The 23865-nt window shown below is 44.7% G+C and overlaps 1 long non-coding RNA gene across 1 annotated transcript in view; it reads left to right on the forward strand.

Annotated features, from left to right (window-relative positions):
- LOC118508019 overlaps nucleotides 1–23865 on the forward strand; it is a 41761-nt gene that overhangs the window by 11858 nt on the left and 6038 nt on the right. Inside the window, exon 2 of the long non-coding RNA XR_004905729.1 lies at nucleotides 4073–4131. This is a non-coding gene — a long non-coding RNA (uncharacterized LOC118508019). The remainder of the gene's footprint in view (nucleotides 1–4072; nucleotides 4132–23865) is intronic.

Genomic DNA, 23865 nt, shown 5'->3' on the forward strand with positions numbered 1-23865 from the left:
GGAACGTCAGGTTCGTTTTCTTAACATCTTTAAGTAAATTTTTCAAAAAAAATACTAGGTTCATTAGTAGAAAGATAGCATCATAGCCTCAATTTTAAGATAAAAAATTGGTGGTTTTTTCTATTGTCCGAGCCTGTATGTTTACTGTGGCAGTTAGCATTACTGCATGAAATGAAACTTAAAAAATCAGCACGTAAATCAGGCAGACATTTGAAATATTCCGCGATTTAAATCATATCCGCTACGTTTCCAGTACACATGCCACATCCATCCAGTTTTGGTCAGAATCGATTCTGTTAAGTAGGTCCATCAAAGGTTCTGGGATTGGTTTCAGAGTCAGTATTGGTTCCGGAATCGCGATCGATTCTAGAATCGGAATAGGTTCCGGAATTACAATCGATTCTAAAATCGGAATCGGTTTCAGAATTTTGATCAATTCAGAAATTGGTAATCGTTTTCGGTTTCAACCGTACATGATGAAGATTTTTAGTATGGTGCGAGCCTCGGGGAGGTTGACTCCGAGCCATCATTCGAACACGAAAGGAAGTGTTGTTTGAGCAAGTTGTAGACATTTAAGCACGGATTTGTATGCTCAAACTAAGATATCGCTCGTCCATTTAAACCGTGGGTCTTTCTCGGACCCGATTACCAGGTAGTTCCGACTTCGAACACCCATCACAAGAAGGCAACGTATAAAGTAGTATCCTGTTGTACGATTTTTTTTTCCTTTACTTTGTTGTTTAAAAATGTACCGAATTCCCTGTTATCTTGATAAGTACCGATTATTTGTTCACTGAAGCTCACAAAGTGTTTTTTATTTATTCCACATTACCATTGAACGACTAGACACAGTCGTTAGGAATTTCTGCTAATGTTGGCAGTTGTGTAATTCTGCCAGCGGTAACAGAACTGAACTGAATAATGCAAACTATTCTCAGAAAACTAATGAATACCATAAACCCTGTGCACTGCGTTATGGCTGCCTAGCGAAATCGCGAGAGGCGACCGGTCAGTTGTCCAGGGTCATAAAATGCGTTCGAAATGTGAGCCAATTAAGTTCGACAACCAATTTGACGATCATTGACTGGTCGGATTGGAATTGGAAAATAGACGAAAAACCAACAAACAAACGCAGGTGGCTTCCGAACCAAGGGATGGAAGGCGCCCAAATGCCTAAAGCCCAGTTTGATTGAACGGCTGGGGTGGTTGGTTAGCCAGCAGCGATTCCCATACCGTGGCGTGGTCGTGGTAAACTTCCATAGAGCCCACTACACGCTACGGACAACTTGCGCTTCACAGAGCACACTAGGAAGAATAACAAAACAAAGCAAGAAAAAAAAAGATATGGTCACTCTGGTTTAGGAAATTTGCCACCCCCGAAAATCAGTGGTCCGTTAACAACAATGAGAGGTTGTTATGGTGGAAGGCTTGGAAATTAATTTATGATCAGTTATACGGATTAATTCCAGCAGCACGGTTTGAAGCGCGGTTTTCGAAGCTGACGTCGTGCAGACACGTTGGCAGCGCATATATCCACCGAAACCACCGAAAGTTTTGGTGCTAACCAGCGAGTTTGGTGGAAAGCGAATGATAGGTTCGAATTTTCAATAAAACAATATAAGTTTCCCTCTCTCTGTCTGTGCATTGGGTCTTCCAGGTGGAGGGACTGGGTAGAGACTCGTGGAAAATAAATTCATTGGTAACTAAACTAAACATGTGCCAATTTCCCACCACCTTTGGTCCCTGGTTACCCCTTCCCGTTCCCCGAATTGGTGAGCCGAATCGGACGAGGTTGTGTAAAACTTTATGAAAACCGGACCAGTCAGCTGCAGCCGCGAAAAACATACGTGTTCACATGGCTTTTTAATTAATACTTTCCGCGCGGATGATTGTTTCTGCTGTTGGCAAGTGTTGTTGATTTGTGGCGAGGATGTTCGCTTCGGTCCCTTCCGCCGCCATGAACTCCCTTTCCATTCTGTGTTCTGTCGCGGGTTTTCCTCGGCCGGGATATAGTGGGAGCTTTGGTAGCAGTGAAGTGTGTTGCTACCAAAACACGCAAACACACAAAAGCCCTCTTTTTGGCGTACAAATTGGCACAACGACGACGGTTCTGGCGTGGTGTTGGCTTACGAGTGGTAGTTAGGGAAGCGGTCGCGATTATTGCACCGAGCTCAGCAACACTTGAGCTAACCGCAAAATAAAACGCGACCTCCAATTAGACGCCAACGTAATGCTGATTAAAGTTAAGCCTGACTGGGCATCACCAGCCATGTGAGTGAGACTAGAGCATCAGGCGCGGTGATATTCTGTGGGGTCATCTGGTGGTAGCTTTTTTGTTAACCCAATCGTCGATCCCCTGAGAGGTTGGCTGTTGGCGCCCGAAGGAAAGGCGTCAGTGGAGTGTTGCAATGAATTTTATGGCCCAGATTCGTGAAGCCGGCCGGCCGGCTTAACCGGGCACCAGCGGTCGTTCGAGCGTATCGGTGCTTCTTCCTTTTCTTCTGCGGGGAGGACTTATCGTAACGCTCGTTTATGGTCTCCTTTTCTTGGTCTGCGAGGTCTTAGTGATGGGGTTTCGAGTGTGCTATCCGATCGTGGTGTAATGTCTCGTAAATAAGCGCAATCGGGATATTGTCCAAAGGGTCTCGACATTAGACCTAACGAGCGTTGCTGTTGTTGTGGACCAGTAGGCCAAGGAACTAGGGCGAAGGAATTGTACGAGCGGTGTGCTGTAAAGTACGAATAATAGGCGGCATACCACAACTGTAAGAAAAGCAGACAAAACCACGTTAGGAGATTTTTTTTATACTCCTGGTTTGGATGCTTTGGAATTACAATTTAAATGGTAGCGTTTGCAATTAATACTTTACTTTTTTACAAATATGCTGTACTGCTTCGAAATATGTAAAGCTTTCTTTATTATGTTTTTCTTTTGTTTATTGAAATGAGACACAGGTTGTTTGCAATATAAAACAATATGATACATCAAGTACAGAGACGGTCCGTTAGCCGACGATTCCTGCAGAATTTACACCGAGCCTTGACCCGGAGCAAGATCCGGAATCAAATGTCTGTCCAAGGACTGACTATCCAACTACGTGATATCATTAAGGTTGGGATACATTACGAGAGAGGAAGAGAGAGACATTTATCATCTCCACTCCAGGTAGCCATGTATACAATGGTGTAGGCATGTCGTTCGCGATGGAGCCTCATCGTTATATTGCTGTTTCTAATTTTAATTTCTAGTTGGTGCCCTTCTACAACCATGGTCAGAATACAAAGGACAATCCTAGCACTTTTTTTGAAATAGCTAAAACAGGTGCTTCTCAGCAATGGTTTGCTCTTGGGATTAGTATGGTCTTGTAGTCTTATCGTTCAGTTTAATACAATAAAGGTTGCGATTTGAAAAACATCTTGACCAGACGCCCGTTGGAAGACTGACTAGAACCTATTTAGAAGTTTACATGCATCATGAACTTAGTCGTTAAATCAATCAAATTCGCCCAATTGCACAGCAATCATCAGAGCAAATACCTGAAATAGCACGCAGAAAACCAGTCCTTTTTGTAGATGAACCATTTACTATGTAAAAACTAGAGTGCAGATATTGGAGTCTACTATTAACTAAGCCTAAAAATGTCAACAATTATTCCGAAGTGTTTGATATTGTTTCAACGTTGTCGTTGATGCCATTTTGACAGTTTTAAAGTTCAACACACTTGCTATTTAAGAAATAACAGCATGGAGCTGTTTGAACGCGAAAAATGCATAACAGGGTGATATAAAGTTTTTGTCGATGCTTTTGACGCTGATGTTTTGATGGTGATCAGAACTAGAACTAACAGTAAATGCTCAAAACAAGGCGTTTTAATTTAAAATTTCATTGAACTATGCCTTATGTTTAACAATACGGTTAGGCCGTTTCTGTAGAAAAAAGGCACATATTTTCTTCCCAATGTTTTTTTTTAAATATTTTCAATGAGCAAAGTTATAATGAAAACGTCCCATCCTAGCTTGGCAGCACATTGACTAATGTTGTTCTATTTTTTATCCCATTTTCTTCTTGCAGCTAACAGCAACCTTTCACTTCCACAGTCACGTGAGCGTGGCGTATATTACTCTACCCAGGTAAGTGGAGGCTCGAATCTTGCAGTGCCGGTAGTGAAAATATTATCGATTCGAAACTGTTCGCTGACAGGCAGCTGCAGCTGGCTGTGGGGCTCATTTTTCACCTCACAACTGGCCGTAAATCAAAACCGTGCTTCTTACCCCATTGCGCCTTCCCGGAGTGCTTCCTTAGCACCGTAATGGATCATAGAAAAACGCTTTGCCACGAAACTTACATCCATCGACCCAGCCTGCTTGCTACCTCACCATCGACGTTTGATGGCACATTTCGGCTCATCGTTGGATTTTTACTTCCGAAGGATGTTCCTTTTTTTTTCGTTCAACCCAACGTGAAAGTTTGAGTGTTCTACTATCTTTCTGCCACCCGCGACAGTCTTGTTCGTGCCGATACACTTTCGCCCTAGCAGCGTGCGCCCTCGATAATGCGCCATAAAACGCATAAAAGCCACTTGGTTCTGATTTTATTATTTCATCCCGGCCAAACTGGCCATGGAGCAAAGGGGGTGAACAGTAACACGTTGTGTTACAAAAGGAATTGTTCGTCGGTTCCTTTCTCTGCTCCATTTCGTTTGAATACTCTTCTTTTCCCGGATACTATTCTCCGGATGCGTGTTGCAGATTTTTTAGTGCCACAAGCTATTGTTGACTTTAGTTTCTGCAAGCGAGAATGCTCGCCGTCTAGAAGCCTCGCGCTGAAGCCAGTCCAGTAAAATGCGTCCTAAAATTCGTAGGCCCATGTGGAAGATCCGAATCTCATAGGTATGAAACTGCCGTCAATCGCTCAAGGCCCATAAAAAGAATGTGCAAAAAATCACCCACACCAGCCGAAAATTCCGATCGCTGGTAAAAGTTTGCCGTAAAAACACATCGTTCGAACCGCACTGATTGGAAATCTCATACCCCCGGACAGAGGCACGAGCCTTTTTTTTTGTGCACCCGCTACGGAATATTACGCAGGGCCCAACCGGTGTGCTTCAAAGCTTCCGTTGCCGATGGAAACTCGCTTCCGGATGTAGTGGGTGAAAATGGCGCCCGGAAATGGGTATTTTGCCCCGGAAGAGTGTATCGGGGGAGGCTAAAAATTCGATCCTTATTGAAGCCATCCTAGCCAGTCAGCCAGCCTGCCAGTCAATCGAGCATTAGATGTTGCTGTGTTTGTTGTTTTTTCGCCACGTTTTTCCTTTGCTTCACTCTCCTAGCCTGCTCTGATGCCTTTTTTCTTTGACCATTGTACGGAGGGAGCGAGAAAGAGAGAGAATGGGTGAGCGAAAGACTTAGCAACCTTAGAAAGGCCGGGCCTAGCTTTGGCCCAGTACCATATTTTCCACATTTCTCCATGCGGAAAGCGTTATGCTGGGTGGGTTTTCTTCTCTGTTTTTCCATTTTTTGGTAAAGGGTTTTTCACTTCAGGCTCCCCCCTCTCTCTCTCTCTCTCTCTCTCTCTCTGCTACTGCATAATGGTAATGGTGGAAAAGCGAACGAATGTTTTACCGGTTCCATTCCGGTGGTGCCTGCCACCTCATGCGCCAGAGCCAGACAGACAGGAGGAAAGGAATCACCCACAATCAGTGGGAAAGAGGAAGCGAAAAAGAGCTGGGGATTATTTCTGGGGCGTGATGATGAGAGGCTTCCGGGTGGTGGTGGTGGTGCTGGGCCCTGGATATTGGAACGCCCGGAAGGAAGCAAACACATCGGCCGAAAGCCCACCCGATTGTGAGCGCGTGTGTGTGTGTCTGTGGAGGGATTTTTTGTTGTTGCTCCGTTTCCTTTTGCAGAAAGCCCACAATTTTCCCACAATCATCCGGCGTTATCCTTTTTCTCCCGCAGCGCCACGCAAGAATGTATTAGATGGATGGGCCAGATAGTGTTGTAGGAGGCGGTGGCAGATGATTGTTCCATATTCCACCCTCCCTATCCCCCACATGGAATTTCCTTTCATCCCCACCGTGAGGATTCCATTCATAACGCGCTCCGGGTTTCGGTTGAACAATAACAGTATCCCATAACCGGAATCGAATCGTTACATTTCAATAGACAGCAACAATTTTTCTTTCGGCCGTTGTCGGTCCCGGTCGCCCATCCCCCCGGACTGTTGATGGCTCTCGGGTCTACTGGAAAAAAATGGGAAGAAAATCGGATCGGCGTAGGAGTCTCTATTCGTCCCAACGGTGGAAGGATATGAACGGGACAGGTTCAGAGCACCACCCGGGGTCGGGCTCACTGAGTCGCCGGGTCCGGGCCGGGTTTTTTGTTTTGTGTTTGGCGAAGCAGTTTTTCAGATGCTTTCCACGCCTTTTCTGCTTTGTTTGGTTGCTAAGTCCATTTCAACCGTCGCACTGTGATGTGAAGCCACGATTCTGTTCGCTTTATTGATTCAATTCAACTACATCGAGATCGAAATCTGTGACAGCATCACAAGCCGACCGGCCGTCCTGGCGTACGATACCATCATCTCTTCTGCAGTGGTGGGCGCGAGTACGCTGGTGGTGGAAGCTGGCCAGAGCCGGGTGGGAAATCCGAATGGTGTGCCGCTTCCTGATCGTATTTATTTTATTTTATTTCATACGATTGTCGAGCAAATTTCCAAGAAGATTGCATCAAATTAGCCGAATCCACGGTGTTCGCCCTTCCGGTGTACTTTATCGGGTTTTTTTGTGTTCTGGTGAGCCTATTGTGGTGGGTTAAGCTTCCACCAACTCCCCCGGATTTCGATTGAGGATAGTTAGTAATTGTTTATTTATTGCAAATGACAATGTACGGGTGTTTGTTTTGTGCTGTTATGTACACTGCTCATGAAAGTAAAGTAACGTTTATTTGTTGTATGGATGTATCGGTTTTACTAACTATAGCTTATTACACAGCTCAGTTGTGCGATTAGTTACCGGCAGTAACGTGCAATTTATAATGGTTTTAAGCGGATAGTGAATTGTTTGCTTTGCGGTTCTTCTCCGTTTGAAGATTGTTAATTTAGAAATCGGTTCTTCTCTTGATTATAAAATGATTTTACATGAATCAACTGTTTTTTGGTCTAGTTCAGAGCAACTCTGGGATAATTTTTTCAATCTATTCCCATTGAATTCTTCCTGAAGCATTGAAGCTACAAGCTTAAATTATTAATCGCTTTTCTTATATTTATGATGGAGTTGATTTGTGCTCTGCGTAGCTTCGTTTGATCGTAAACATATTTTATGCTTCAATTTATTCTTCTTTCTGGCCTGCTTGCGATTGAACATGTCGTAGTGATAGCGTCAGGTCGACAATACGTTACATAAATTTTGGCTGCATCCGATTTACGAAACATGATTTCACTGGATCCAAACAACGATCTCGCAGTGCTCCTCGCAGTGCTCCTCGCAGTGAGGCATCAATGCGGCTCCCTCATTATGGGCTCATCCTCAAACCATCGTATCCTTTTGGATTTGATTACCGTCTGAACACCTGAACCAAAGAGATGGACTATCCTGCGGCCTCATCGATTTTAAATATAGTTATTCAGTCATTATATAGTCAGTCAGCTCTCAAGAATATCGAGATCATCTGATTGCACCAGGGCTCTGTAGCATATCGAGATCTCCTGTATACTATATCGAGATCTTCTTCATCTTTCATGGCCCTATAACCTCACAAGTTCTCTGTACACCTTTTTTGCTTCCCGTGACTTGATTTTACCACTAGCTGGATAATCCTCTTGTGGACGAGGAGGGGGTCTGGATGAGATTTGATGCCCAGGCCGCCCTTGTGAACCTTTTTAATGGGCCATAATTCTAACTACCTCAATATGGGCCCTAATCACCGTATACTTCTGATTTTGATTATCTCCAGGGTATCAGTACTATCGAAAAGCTGAGCTAGTTCGTGGTTGAAATTAACGAAAAATTATTTTTAACGCTTGCAAATTCACTTTGACTGTCCAACACCTGACTTTCTTCTGAAATCTCTAGTTAAAATGGTAACACTTGCAGAATTAATATACATTTGAAGTTGATGAGCGATGTTGCTCTAAAAGGATATTAATGCACGGTGCTATAATTATATTGGTCACTATTAACATCTACATGTTTAGATTTGATCTTTCTAAACGTTTTGGATTTGAAATGTTAGGATCATGGTTGGGCTGGGTAAGTCATTTCCATCGATAAGTCATCATTTGCGAATCCAGGACACACTACAAACTATCTTATGTGCCCTATTCTTATATGATATAATGTGTCTAAGCTAGCATTTGAAGTGTTGCATCGTTTTATACCGGACCCACTATTGTGACTTTCTTACTGTTCAATACACCTGCCCAGTATGTTTAGATTTGTGCAGTCCAAAAATCCCTGAAACCAAAAAGCAAAACTATTGCCACATTTTAGCTATATCTACTTTCGCTCTCTCCCCGCACTTCATCCGCTAGTTGTGCGGTCCACACGATTTTCTGTCTGCTGTTTTGCAATAAATTTTATTTCACATGCATGCAAATAAAACCTTACCCTCCCCGGGCAGTCTTTTTTGTGCATACGTTAAGAGCGGTTTTTTTAAATGCTTCCCACTTCAATCTACTCCTCCCCCCCCACCCCCAGCTCCCCGTGAAATAAACGACAAGGGTAACAAATAGTTAGAACAATTTGTGTTCCAAAGAACGAAAGTTGAGCGTTCTAGGTTTAAGGTTCCTTTCCTTTCGTATGCCATACGTGGGAGTTCGAAGCATGAAAAACTGGGCAACGCTGAGTTGGAAAAAGGCGCGTTTGCACTTTTTTGAACGCCCGTTTCGCACTCTCTCATTCTCTTTCTCTCTCCCTTTTAAAAAGCCTACGTGTGGTTGGCACCCCTATCTGATTCTTCTACCGCTGGCCCCAACGACAATGGGCACTCCCCACAATAAGGGAAAATCGGTTCCGTTGCAGGGTGCTTTCCTTTTGAAAAACGCATTTCAATTCAAGTGCTTTGTTTGCGCGTGTGGTAGTGAGCCACACCGGGGCCACCGTCATGTCCTGACCGGCAGCCAGTGTCCTCCAGTGTTCCACTCCACAAGAACCGCTCCATCGTTTGAATTGAAAAGTGCAACTGCAGAAATGTAAAACATGTGCACCATGCTCAAAGCGGGTGGCGGCACACTGCACTGCACTGCACTGGAGTGCATTTCCGTTTTCTCTTCCCGGGGTTTTGCAGTGAACCTCTAGCCTTTCCTACCGTCCATACGTCTCGATTGCGGCATGGCGAAAAAGAAGAACCAATTCGGAATTTGCCTCAAGAGAGCTGTGCTTGAATTTGCACTCGATCGGTGGCCGGGTTTGGTTGGGTGGTTGGCGCACGCGAGGGGACGAGGAAACCCTTGTCGGTTGCACTTGTCATACGCTGGTGCTGCAGTTGCAAAACCATTGCACCACGCGGTTCGATCCTTCCCGATCCTCTCTAATTGGAGGATTCGGTTTTCGTTTTTCGACAACAAATGGTGGCGTCGATTGTGGATATAGCTTTGTGTGCATTTGCTCTATTGCGCGTACCGTTCCTGCGTGCATGTGTGTGTGTGTGTGCCAATGGGGTTGGGTTTTAGCGTTTTTCTCTGCAGAAAGCTCCACTTACCTGATTGGGTCCGGGGAAAGCGGGAGCAGCGACCGGGTGGGAACTTTATTTTTCGTTTACTCTCGAGAATGCGTCTCCAGCTGCTGGTGCGTTGTTTGTCGCAATGTCAACTGGCGGCCGCACAGCCTGGAACACGTTTTCGAGCTCTCTGTTTTTCCCCATTTTCTGATGTATTTGTTGAACACTGCCTGCCACCGTATTTTTATGCTTTAGCTACCGAATTCTTTGACAGTTCTATACGATTGGTTATTAAATTATCGCACCAAGCGTTGGGAGCTGCTCGTTTTCGCATCCAGCGCCAGAACACAGCCACAGTCGGCTGATTCTTTCTCTTGCTCCCACCGGCACTGGTTGGTGAATTTGACACAGTTCGAAATTCATCCTCCGATGGGTGATTTATTGTGTGCTGGTTTCTGTGTGTGCTGTAAATAAAATTGAATCTAGTACCAACATTTTCCCGAAGCACACTTTTGTTGCTTCGAATGCTCCTGTTTCGGAATATTTGATTAGCTAGACAAAGCTTAAAAGGAAGTGTGGGCTGAAGAATGGTCAATATTTCACGCACGCTTTCTATGCATTGTTCTGTTTGTAGGGAAATTGAAAATAGAATTGAATTTATTTACAATTTTTTGAAGCTTTTTTGTGTGTCAATGTAGCCTTGATGTAGACTTTCACAACAAACAACACTGACACATACATGTTATGCCAATTGCAACAGCGTCGTGAGAGTTTGACAGAGTCCCATCACCCATTGGCTCTCCAGATAGGTCAAAGTTCATCATTTGGCGCTTATCAGCAGAACGGATCCGTAGGCGAACGGTTCCTTTCCTACTGTTCCGCAAACCATTCGTACTCCATCATAAAACCTCTCAATCGACGTCAATTCCTCGGCTCGGCATTACGTCTGTAGTGGACGTGCTGGAGTGGATTTGGGAACGATTTTTATCAGCTGCCAAAGCGTGCGGATCGGTGCAGGTCGGCCGAGGAATTTTGAGAACTTGGGCAGCTCGTAGACGAGCTTGATTTATGTGCTGGACCACGGTCCACCGTCGTTATCATTGTGCGCCGTCGTCGTTTGCAGTTACGGTGGTCGTCATCTCAAGATCATCTCAAACTCACGCCATGAAGTTGACGTTTAATAGCCACTTCCCGTAGCTAATTAGAAGTCGTTTCCGTTTCCATCGCTCGACGGTGCCGGGGCAGGCGATAAGATGCTGGCTCGGTGTCTGTTTCGGCAGCACAAGAAACTCCTCGCAAACGGAATGCCAGTGAAAAGTTGAACTTGGCATCGATGAGTTTGATTAAAGGTTTTTTTGTAGCTTGCTCGAGAAAGGAATTTAATTGTTTGGTACTAGACATTCTTTGTGACAAGAAGCTGATGTCACACTTAAAGATGAAGTCACTGAACGCTTTGCGATGTGTTTCATTTTCTTTTAGGTAACAATTTGAGAACGGACTATAAATTCCAAAGTTCAGAACGGTGTTGATTTTTCAATAAAATGATCTCCCTAGAGAAACAATGGCATTGATGATAACAACGTGCAGATTAAACTTCATCCTCCTTCCCCAAGGGGACAGATGGCCACATGAGGTGGCCTTTCATAAGATCACAAACTTCCGTACCGTTTGGTGTGTGCTCCACAAAAAGGCCAACCTGGAAAAGGCGAGAACAGAGAGAAAGAGTATGCAAAGATCAGAAATACTTTGCCGTTACCATCATGTCCATTTACGAGCTGTCACCTCGTGGTCGGATAAACGGGCACTGAGCCTGTCTCTGTGTGTGTGTGTGTGGGACCGATAAAACCTCCGAAACATATGTTGAACTATTTTCTCTATTGAAAAACTTTCCCAAGTCCTGCTGCTCAGGTTTTCAGGGATCCGAGTTTGTGCTGTTGTTGTGGAAAAGCGGCTCGTTATTCGGTGGCCCGGTACCGCATCCCGGTACTTTTTCCCCCATAGGTATCCATCGTGCGGCTAACGGAAGGGTAAACATTTTCCTGTCAGTAGCACGACACTGAACTTCGCCAGCAAAGAAGTCGTACGGAACTGGCAAAAGAGTTACGCCTCTGCCCCTGCCCGAGGCTAACCCAATTTCTCGAAACCAATTCCGTTAGGGCATGTGGTATGATTTTACCATCGACGAGTGATACGCAAAAAAGGACCTGTGAGAGGTTTGTTGGGTAAGTGGCCGAGGGAATGAAATAACGCCGTGTGTCGTCCCATACGTTTTTGCTTCCGACTGATGCATGGATAAAGGATAAAGATATGGTGCTGGGCCGGATTGCCATCATCATGGGCGAGGTGAGTCCAACCCGGATCGCGGAGGCCAAGGAGTGCGGGATTCAAATTAGGTCTTTCGGTACGGGAATGGTGTTGTGTGTAGAATATTGGGGTGGTCGCCTGTTTCCCGGAGCTATCGTTTTGCATGTCACTTGCGGTGCAATGTTAGAGCTGAGTCGGTTGATGAAGCTTATTTACTATTCAATGAATAAATGAATTATTATGATAAACTTCCTTGCCTGTGTGCAGGCTAGGATTGGCTGAAGGCTATGTTCTTGGACGGTTTCGGCAAGCGTAAGCTCCTGACTTTTGAGCGCCATTTTTGTCATGGACTTTTGTTGGGTTTCTTGAGCTTTTTTTTGTTAATTAAATGGAAGATATTTGAAGCTACCAAAGCAAGTGATCGTATACCTAGTGATCAGCGTTCTAAAATATCTTTTGATCAATTGTGAGCAGTTTTCGTAGGATCTTTGTTTGACTGTTCCAACGTCCTTAACAAACACAATCAACCAAAATCATTTTCTCAAAAACTTAACACATTACTTCACTTTTGCAATTCCATTATTCTCTGGGGCAAGGTGTCGATTTGATATTCCGGTTACTCTTTCGCTAGGAAAAATGCTAAATGTTTGGCTCACATCTCACTCAAAAGATGCCGCAACGAAGAGAGAAGGATTCCTTAATCCTTAATCGTGCCGTAGGTTGGGTCTTCGGGGGCCGCTTTTACCCGGAAGCCATCAATGAAATTGGAGAATAATGGAATTTTCTCCCATTTCCCTCTTCTCTATTTGACGTGTTTCCCCTCGCCGTTTGATGTCCATCGGCAGCGGCTCGTACAATTTCTGTCACCTGCCCAATCTCCATTCGAAGTGGGTTGTTGGAAACGGTTTTTTGTTTCCTCTCGCACAGGCTTAACTTCAGCGATCAGAGCAGTGCCCAGGGGAGCGAACCAACACAACGCTTTTTCGCACGCTTTCTTTGGGCTTCTATTTCGGGCAGGCGGATGTATGCAACGCAAAAAAAAGGGATGGAAATAGGATGATGGCAAGGCTTAACAGTGGCTGGCGTAAATGGGAAAATCCTTAAGGAATCATCGCCGGGGAAAGTGTCACTTGGATTAAGAAGAAGCTATCCGTAGCCGTCATCGTTATCGCTGTTGTCGGTGGTGAAGTGGATTAACTTTCGAAGCCTGACTTCACTTAGCCCGAGAGGACAGGTGCGAGTGTGTTTGTGCACGAGCGAAAGTTTTCCATCTCCTAGGACATTGCTGCTTGCTGTCGATGTAGTGTGATGCAGGTAGAGTTAGTTAAGTAGAAAATGGAACCATGACAACTTTGCAAGTACAACATTGTAAACTGGGGACGGAATGGGGACACACAATTCAAAACAAGTTGCTTTTGCGAAACGCAATCTTCCTGGTGGAAGAATATCTGTGCGAGGGACACCAATTCATCTTGGCGACTACTAGCAAAGGGTGGTGATGGTATTCGCCAGAAGTCAGCAGTTGTTATCAAAACAAATTATTTCCTTCAGACCATTAAGGACGATACGTGGAAGTTGCTGCATCAGCTTCCCCGGAACGTATTTGGCCAGCGTGCTCTATTATTTACGGTAGCCTAAGTTGCTGTCGTCTTCGACATCTTTGCAAGACGGTTGAAGTTGAAAGGTAATTTACTTCTCACACATCTCGATTGACAGGAGATGGAGTAGTGCTGAGATGCTTCCACCTATGAACCACCTTCCGAGAATCAGGACGACCACTGATGTAGTCCACACATGCTCCCTCTAAACACACACACACATGCAAGCAGTTCGTAGAATGGCAGGAATGGCCGTATGGAGCCGGGAGTGAGAGTAGTACGTGTGTTATCTGCTCTCACCGTAAAGTGTCTTTAATTATCACAAATGGAAGACAAACATGTCCTCGGGCCACTTACGGCCCTTCCTGGGGGCATCCCAGACCCATCTTCTCGGATCCATTTAGTGAAGGAACGCTGCAATAGCAGCGGTTGCAACTTTACTACGTCTCGCATGGCAGGGTGGAAAACTGATTTCGGAACGTTGAATGGGAAAAGTTTTAAGCCACTTCGCTGTCCGTGGTAGAGTGCCGTCTTGCTGGGTTGGTGTTGCTCCGCCACGTCCATACGTGAGGAAATTACGATCAATTTAAATTATTTTCCGGAAGGCAATGTTTCCCATGCGCTGGCGTAGAGGTACCTAAGTTGGTTTGCTAAAAGATGGCAATCGTGTAAATCCGTGCTGACTTATACTTTCTCACGTTTTGTTTGATGTAGTCACAAACAATTTAGAGTTCTCTGCTCGGTGCTCCGTGGCTGTGTGGGGTGTAGTGGGTTAAGTTCCCCGAATTATGTTTCGTTTTCCATCCCATTGGGTACGATTTGTTTGAGTGTTCGTTACGGGACATGTTTGTTAGGGGAAATGTTTGCTGAGCAAATGTTATTCCTTGCTAGAGGGGAAATCCGCTGGAAACGGTTGACGGAGAACGAGCAGCATTTTTCCAGTTCCAAAAGTCTTGGTTACAAAGGAGATTTAAAATGGTTTCATATAGAGATAGGGAAAAATGGCTTAAAAGCGGAACTGATTCCGATTAAAAAAGAGTTGGAACTAGTTCCGGAAGGTAGGTTCTAACTACGATACACGGAACCGTCACAAAGATTCCGACGGTTCCGAACGGTTTCAGGTGACTATTCCGAACGGTTTCGGCTATTACATATCCTAGGAATTGGAACTGGAGTCAAACCGACCGGATCCAGAGTGGAACCGTAGGTGCAAACCAGAGAACCCATCACTAGTTATATGCATCTCCATCGAAAATAGAAGCTTTAAGCACTTTCATTCTACTCTTTAACGATGCACTATCCTGAACACTTTCGCCACTGAATCCAATCTACTTGTATGATAAAGATCGAGTTCAAATAAATCGTCGCCATGAGCAGATCCGTGACCCGTGCGAAGATGCCCTGTTACGCTTACGGTTCCACTCGTGCCTCCCTAATACACCTCGAAAAGCATTGGTGGTGTGTGTATTTGACATGTCTGAAGTGAGTTCCTTAGCAGAATGAATAGCTCCTACGGCAGGTAGAAATTCGGTAAAAGCATGTTTACAGTAGCAAAAAGCTTTCCGTTGACCGGGTTGTCCTTCTGCTGTTCTAACCTCACACAAAAAGGAATGTTAGACGAGCGGTCCAGCAGAAGAACACATCACACATCGCACCACTAGAAAGGAGAGCCTTGCTGTCCTTTGGAGTGAACTTTTTCGAGTTCAAAATTCAGAAAGCTTATACACCAACCTATTCAACACACACACACACACGCTTCCTCACGAAACTGAGTTGAGTTCGATCAAGGGTGGAATGGTACAAAACCTATCGCCCTGTCGATAAATATGGAACGATAGATACCGCACCGATTGGCTCGGGATCAGAAATGTCAATATGGAGTGGAACAGACTTTCAAAGGGAAGCCTGCAAAACTCGCTCCTTGCCCATTTCGTCTCTAAGGACAAGCTCGAACCGACCGAAGGCGAAGTGACCGGTGGTCAAATTTTTGGCAATAAATTAGCTGACGACTTTTACCCACACCGCACAGAGCACAACAGCCACACTTCCGTGCCAGTTCCATTCCGGCCGGCCTTTTTTTGTTCTCCTGCACCGTGTTTGCGTGCGGTTAAACTTCAATCCATGTCCTTCTTACCCACAGGGGGAACCGCAGCAGCTGGGTGGATGGCCGACAGTGGTCGACGTGTCCCGTCTGTTCTGGCCCGAGTGCACGTTCGATTTTGGTGGCCGGTCAACATGTGTGTTGACATCGGAGTTTTAGTCTTCGGTCGGGAGTTTTTATTTCAGTGCCGCTGTCAAAAAATGGGATGGGCGTGTGCTTCGTGTGTTTGCTTGTTGCCCGGTACGGTATTTGGAAGATAGCCACTACCACTCCTGGTTCCCGGTGTGGTAGAACCACAGCAAATAACGTGTGCTATGGTCTCTCCAGCGTATGTGACTGGTGGGAAGAGACGATCGGGTGGGATGACTTATGTGGATGGGGGTGAGATGCTGCGGTCACATATTTACCGCATTATGCTGTCGACATGCTGTGTGGACGTTATCGATGCTGTTGAATATGGCCGTCGAATGGCTGCAGAAACGGCCCCCAGCCACACCTCGGGGGCGTTGTTGGTGTCCCGCAGGCTACCGATTTGACGATAGTAGCCCAATGATTTAATCGATAGGGAGTATCTGTGGGGCACATGTGGTGCAGAGCTAGATAGAAAGAGTTCGGTTACCGTTTGTGTTCTGGTGAGCATAAAGGTGCATAAATTAAATTTAATTGATGCAGATTCAGTGTGGTGCAGTGTGGCCTATGTGCCGTCCCTCTTAGTTCCAGCTAGAAATTTAATATTTTACAAAAGTTGATCACCCAACTCGCTCTTAAAGTAAATAGAAAAAAAATCTGATCTAGACCAATGATCTCGCTCGGGGAAAGCTTCTAAGGAGTAAAATCCCACCCGCTTTCGTTCTATCGGCTTATCTCTCACCATTGACGTTTGCAGGGTTAGGTTACGCCCGAAAGGTTGCCGTAAATTGAAAATCGTAAATTTAAAACACTTTTCTCACCGGCGAAGCAACAGCACAAACATTGGCGGCCTCCGAGTCCACGCCGCGGGGCCATAGCAGAAGCACGCTTAGAACAACATCGAGTACCTTTTTTCTGGTAACCGCCTTTCCTTCACGCATCCGACCATCCTTCGGAGAGCGTAGGAGAAGGAGCTCGGTTTAATGAATTTATCGCCACGATTCGCACCCCGTGGCATCGGAAAGATGATAAGCGCCCGGGCTACGGTGGGACGGTAAAATGAGCTGCCAAACGTGCGTAGCCGGTCGTGGTCCTGCCGGTGGAATCTGCCGCATGCCCCAGCCAGCATCAACTTTACTCGTTCACCTACAAGAAGTTTCCGGTGGCTTAAGTTTCATTTGGAGGTAGAATTTAAAAGATTGAGTAACTGGTTTTCCCAGAACACCGTACCCTCGCCGACAACTTCAGGGTAAAGCCAAAGGGAAGTTGTGAAGTGGAGTTTCGTCATATAACGGATGGCGGGAGAGCATGGTGCTTCTTGATGGTCATGCTTAGCGAAACCGACGCATGGATAGATTTGGGTAAGGGTGTGCTGGGCAAGTGGCTGCTTTGAGCTTTTCCCTCTTATCGGAACTGATCCCATAAACACCTTCCCGCACAAAAAAAGCGGTCGGTCGGTGTTTCCTGGAAAGCCATCCTCTCCTCCGTACGGAAGTGGATGAAACTGACGACATTAAACTTTAACAACGTTTTGCGCTATCTGTAAACAGCTTCAACAACATCGCATGTAGGCAGATGAGTGGCGCTGATTCTAGTGGATGAGTTTCTTTGCTGGAAATTCTTCAACCAAGCTGGCAAATAAGCAACGAAGCAAACACAACACATACTTGGGATTTTTTACACTTGAAGCCCTCAAGTGAGTAATCGTTGTTGCTGTTGTTTGACATGCTCGCATGTTCATTGATGGAAGACATTAATTTGTAGGGCTGTAGAACAAAATGGCAGCTAGCAAGGAGGTAGGAGCCCTTATGTACAATCGTGCCAGCTCGCGCTGTTCGGGCATATTTACCTTTTCTCGAAAGGGCAATTTCACTGTCAAGCTTGTAGCGAGTGATGTGTTGATGGGGAAAATGTTCAACGCTGTTGTAGGTGTTTTTTCTTTCGCGTGGCTTTCTGTTAGCATCGTGTTCTGGTTATGATAAGAACAATTTCGAGAGCCCGTTTCTTTTTATGCAAGACCCGCAACACCCCGAAAGCGCTACTGGGAAGGAATCATGGAGCGATGTTAGTTGTAAAATGCAAATTTTATGCTTACGAATAGCACTCTCCGTATCTAAACATTCGTACAACGTTGCGTAAGGCGGGTTGCACGTACCAGCTTTTCATGACAGCTGATTGAAGTTTTCATCGGAGCTTGAGAAGAAGGATGCCGGCCATCCGAAACTGCTTCATGTTAATTATTTTGAAGAAATTCGCGGATTTGTCGGCAGGATTTCTGGGAAAAAATGATGCATTTTGATCTAATTTTGTACACCTCTAGATTCTCTGTGCACTAACTGTCGCCCTTTATATTTGTTACTTTAAAAACACACAGCGGAATACTACATCTATTCATGCTAGTAGCTTCTCAATTCGGTTATCTCTCTTCTTGCTTGAAATGGCCTCGGGTCATTTTTGCCTCCGCTAGCTAAAATAACCCCAAAAAGGGCTGCAGAACATTTCAATAAATCTTCCCAAATGGAGGATTAATACAGGGAGCGCAAAAATGCTCCCATGCAGCGTCGAGAGTTGCCTCACCTTCCTGGCAGCGACCATTTCCTCCCATTACTTTCAGTTGCAAGTAGTTCGGTAGGTCTTGTACCTGGTTTTTTTCCGGCTCCGTATTTCCGAGGTTCGGTTCGAGCGAACTAGGGCATGAAGATTTATGATAAAGGTCAGCCTTGATTATTGTGGCATTATCATTGTGTGAACCGGTGTTTTAATGTACTGCCTTTGCTACCCTTTTGGTAAATGCACGGAGGATTGGTGTTTGGTTGATTTGGTTAATTTAAAGGAGAATTTGGCCATAAGTACTTATAATTGACTTTGACGATATTTTTATTAAAATAGACAAAGTCAAAGAACTGGAAGTCTATTGATTTATGTCTAAATCACTCCATTGCACGAATTTATCTTAATATATCTGACGTAGAAAGAAGTCATCACATCTTTTTGTGGTGTCTTCAATTATGATTATTTAAAATATCACAGAAAAGCACATTTCTCATTCGCATGGCTGCACTTAACAGATTGATATTTCTCAACACCCGAATGCCTCTGACAGCAATACTATGGCCTGAGGTTTAAATCGATTCCAAACCTACTACCGAGCTGAACTGGATTGCTTTTGTTTGCATTTCAAATTTCCATTCTGTATTGATTCGACCCACGCAAAATAGAACGGCTTCTCTGGCTGGCAGTTGAAGGACATCTGTGAGACTCAGGGTTTGTGGAGGAATTCGTAGCCATTATAGCCTTTTGTAACTCCTTGCTGTGGATATCACAAAAGGATAATTCATTTTCCTCTGTCGGCTTATTAAATCCTTCCCTGTGCCAACGTACCAGCACCATTATCCGTGGCTAATACCGTAAGATAAAAGCTACGCTACTTAATCCAAAAACGCGAAAGCGAATCCCCGTTGACCAGCAGGAACTAAACAACAGGAGCTCTACAAAGCTGACTCGATTTCGAAAAAATCGCAAACGCTGCTTGTTTGCATAATGCTGAGCCAAAATGAGCAACTCTTCTGCGGGTGTGCGAACGGAACTGAAACCTTTTGCCTAATTTAAGTGAAAATGTCTTAAAACGTCATTTCAAATAATCGAGCTGCGGAGGAATTCGTGGAAGGAATTTTTGAAAGCCAAGAAAAAAATTGCTTGGAGTAAGTAATTTCACTCTTTCCCGCCCGATTGTGAGACGCCGAGTTTTCAGTTTTCAATCGTTAAAATTAGCCCATTTGTCTGGTAGCAGTTGGAGGCCGGGACGAACTTTGCGTCAAGATTCGCGTTGGAGCTGGTATGCGAGGTGGGCGAAGTGTAAAAGTTTCCGGCACGGACCCAAACTGTCACTCTCTCATCGGATTCGCATTTTGCCAACTTCAATCGATTTGGTCGCCCGCGCTCGTTGTTTACATTACACTTGCTTGCCGGGAAGCGATTTTTCCATGATTTTAGGGTAATGAGAAAAAGGGCTCCGGTTTGTGCTGGCAGGCATCGTCAGCATCTCTGTCGTTGGTGGGAAGTGTCTTTTTTTTCACCATCTTGCCATCTAACTTGGTGGCTATGGTACGGAGGTGTTCATTCGACTTCTCGAAAAGGGGATCTTCAAAGGAATTTGAAGGATTAAAATTGTTTTGTGAAAAAAATGGCTTTGTTAGATTGGAATAATTTTTGCTCAGGCGAAATTGTTGAAGGGCGGACCTGCTCTTTGTCTAGCTATCAATTGAATATCACATTTTTTTAGAATGAAATGGAATATTTCAATAACAAGTTTTTCTTCCACTTAAAAAATAAACTAGCAAAAAGGTATGTTTTTCGGTTTGATTTTTCATAACCGAGCCAACTGTTTTTCCCCACGCAGCATAGAGACAGATTATAATGCTTAGTTTCAATCCCCACCGGCCAGCCAATGTACGGTGTGCCGGTCGAGGGTTTTGTTACCTCCACACAAGCTCTAGTTTATCGCTAGTGATATCCATTTTTCATATCACGTTCATCACGTACCTTCCACTGCTCATCAAATCACGCCCGATTTCCCGGGAGATCTTCCCACCGTGACGGGGTTTTCCCTCCCCCCGAGCCGTTCCGACAGTGAAGAGCCTTGTGTGTACTGCCGGGCCGTCATCAAACATCAGTCGAGATTTTGCGCCTAACGCGGCATTGTGTCGTCCGTCTGGTGCGTCGACGTGTATGTTGATTTTGAGCACCGAGGATAATGAATTGTGTGAGGTTCCTGCGTCGCGTTTCGGGACGGATTGTGGATTCAAATCACGATCGGCTGCTGCAATCCTAGAGAGGCGCAGGAAAATTATCGGAAAAATAGATCGGGGCACATTTTGTTGTATGAACGATGGACTCTCGTATGGATGGTTTGTGCATTAGGATCATCCCAACAACAAAGGGCGCGACGGATAACGAAAAACGAACACACAATAATGTATAAAATATTTTTTCTTCTACAAACACATCACACCAACAAAGTATCGTTTGTGCCAATTTTGTGAATCCTGGTGATGTGATGGCTACGTTCGTCCCATGTCCGCATTGAACGTTTTTAATTAAATGCAAAGCACTTTCGATCCGGAGGCAAACGTATAAATCAAGATAGGGGTTTGTCCTCGTTGTGATTTTTTGCTCACCCGTTATGCTTCAGTTCACATGGATTGATATTTAAGTGGGTTTGAAGCTGGTTGAAGTGATAGAGTAAAAACGACGTATCCGTCTCCGTGGTTTATTGAGACACATTTTTTGTTCGCTTTGATATGCCGACTGGTAGAAATCTAAGATGCATTCTCATTTATCGTGGATCGTGTCCTGCGAAATGTGTGCAACTATGTCAGCACCATTGATTGCCGTACGCCCTTTTACCCCATAACATGGATAATTTATCCACACGAATAAATTTCCACAATTTGCATCTTGCGCCAGACGCGAAGACGTTGCGTATAAAAGAGGTTGCGAAGATAGCGTCTAGTAAAAAGGGATGTGCGGGGCCAGTGCAAGTATCGATGGATGGATTTATTTCTTCCCCGGACACACAGTTTATCCATGCGTAATCGACGACGGGTGGAACTTTTTAACGGACGATTGAGTCCTTGTATCCTTTTCCTGCTGCTTGATAAATGGGCCAACTACCGTGTCCGAGCATTATGGAAATGAAAATAGTCGGTGGAGGTTTTTTTCACTTTTATAGGGAAGCGTATAGTCTACACGTGGTTTTTGAATGTGGAGATGGTTGTAGTTGAAATACAGTTTTCGCTATAAAAGCCTTTTATTGGTGCTTTGCAATCGTTTCGCACCAGTAATTTGATATATTTCTTAGTGAATTGAAATGCAAATCGCTTTTACTTTTCTACAATTGCTTAACGTTTTCAAACTCGTTTTAGATCCAAATTTTCTTCGACCATAGTTCGTGTTGGGGTGATTGGCATGAAACATGTTTGAAGGCATTATCCTACTGAATAACAGTCGAATGGTCGAGATAATCCTTCCAATAAGGAATCAAAACCACTTCTAGAACCTCGCATTATGAGTTTGTGTTCATTGCAGCAGATTGGAAGCTGAGTAAAGCTGGAATATTTTTTTTTCTTAGTAAAAGAAAAAGTAAAAGAAAATAAAAAGTTTTTGAGTAAAGCTCTTCCTCCAATTTTTTTCTTAGTGAGGATTGGTCCGGTGACCGAGTCGACAGCGGCGACGCTTCACCCCATACTCAAAGCGATATTTTTTTCAGATAATTTTTTACAACTTATCTGAAAGATATTGCGTTCAATCTCGCGATTAGATTGACCACACTCAACCTAAACTGGATTTGTCATCGTCCAACCGTTTTGCTCTTCCTATGTCTTAAATAAACTATAAATCACTTAAAAAATAATACTGGAAATCACAGAGCAGACTTATTTCAATGCAGATTTACTACAAACTTTTGAAGAAGGTGCTTCAAGTAAAGTAACGATTAATATGCACTGCCTCTAGACGAATGCAACGTTCTCAAAGCTTCCAAAAGAACTATGCTATTATATTAACTACTATCAACCATCAACCACAAGAACTGGTACAACTGCTTTCTAAACATGGTAGAACATGTCATTAACATATACACACGCCATAAGAATTCATGTACTGAGACAAAAAGCGAAATGCAGCTAAACAAATGCATCGCACTGTATAACCTGTGCTAAAACTCTAAACCTAATTCAAACTGCAAAACTTATCATACAAATTTAGTCAAAAAGGATCTTCAGCAAAAAGCACGTACGCATGGGCGGAACAGCATCCAGCTGTATGCAAATCATTTGGCTTAATTAACTACCACTGAGCTTCGTTGAGGGATTACAACTATTCGAATCTAATTTAATCAGCCACGACAGGATACGGTTGTGTTTTTGTATGTGTGTTTGTGTGTGTGTGTGTGTGTGTGTGTGCGCGTATGGATGTGATATAACATTGATGAAGACAAACCATCCCGAGCTCCCATATCAGCTCACCGTCTGATACGTCTAATCGCAAACCTGTTGGTGTGGGTACGGTGCGTGTGTGTTTGTGCACATTTATCTACGAATCAACTTGGGCAAACACAATTATGCTCTACGCTATTATGGCAGCCTCCCATCGGAAGACAAACACACGCACGCACACCGAACGTACATCTCAAGACTATGTAGTGCCTTCTAATCAGATATTTGTCGGCAGAGGAAGAAGGCACTCCGAGATCCGTTTCGATCCGACCGACCCCAGGCTCGGTGCAAATATGAAATCTAGTTAGAATCATCTTGAGCACGCACTGATGGCAAGAAAAAAGAAAGTTTTGGTCCTGTGTATCCCCGGCGGCAGGAGCAAACGCACTAATTCTCGACGTTCGTTGGGTAAATGGATCGTCACATGAAGTGCTCATGCAAGAGCACTCTTCTGGTGTGTGTGTGTGTGTGTGTCTTTTAAGCACACCAGCATGACCAGAACGGGCGAGAAGTACGGGCCCGAGTTGTCGAAGCTCGATTTCTGAGCTAACACCACCACTCTTGGGGGACGCTCAGAAGGACCAAGGCATCCACAGGAAAAACTCGTCTCGTAAGAAACTGGTAAGACTCTCCCGACCCGACCCGGCTCCACACCCGAGCCTTGTTTGTCTTGGCGGAAGTTTTTCCACGTTTGCCCTCCCGAGACGGTGAAAGTGATTCACTATTTATCACTAGCAGTGCGCTAGGTTTAGGTCTCGGTTCGGAGCTTTCGGGGCGAGTTGTTGGGCGATGCTGCTCCGCTTCTGTACGGTGCGTGACAGCAGTATCCACCCGGACGAACGGACCGTTGTCTCGTTGCTGCGGTTTTTCGGCTCAACTACGCCAAGGGTCTACCAGCTTGGCTGATGTGGTGTCACTGCCATAGAACTGCAAGCTCCATAATTTGTCTTTCATTTGAATCGAAATTAATGGAACGCGAAAGTACACAAAACCGACCACAACGACAACAACAACGTTGCCGTGTCGGGACTTTCTACCCATGCTACAGTGGAGTTGGAAAGTGTCGTTCGGTGGTTTTTCA

This window comes from Anopheles stephensi, chromosome 2 (genome assembly GCF_013141755.1).
Source record: "Anopheles stephensi strain Indian chromosome 2, UCI_ANSTEP_V1.0, whole genome shotgun sequence".
Taxonomy (NCBI): Eukaryota; Metazoa; Arthropoda; class Insecta; order Diptera; family Culicidae; genus Anopheles; species Anopheles stephensi.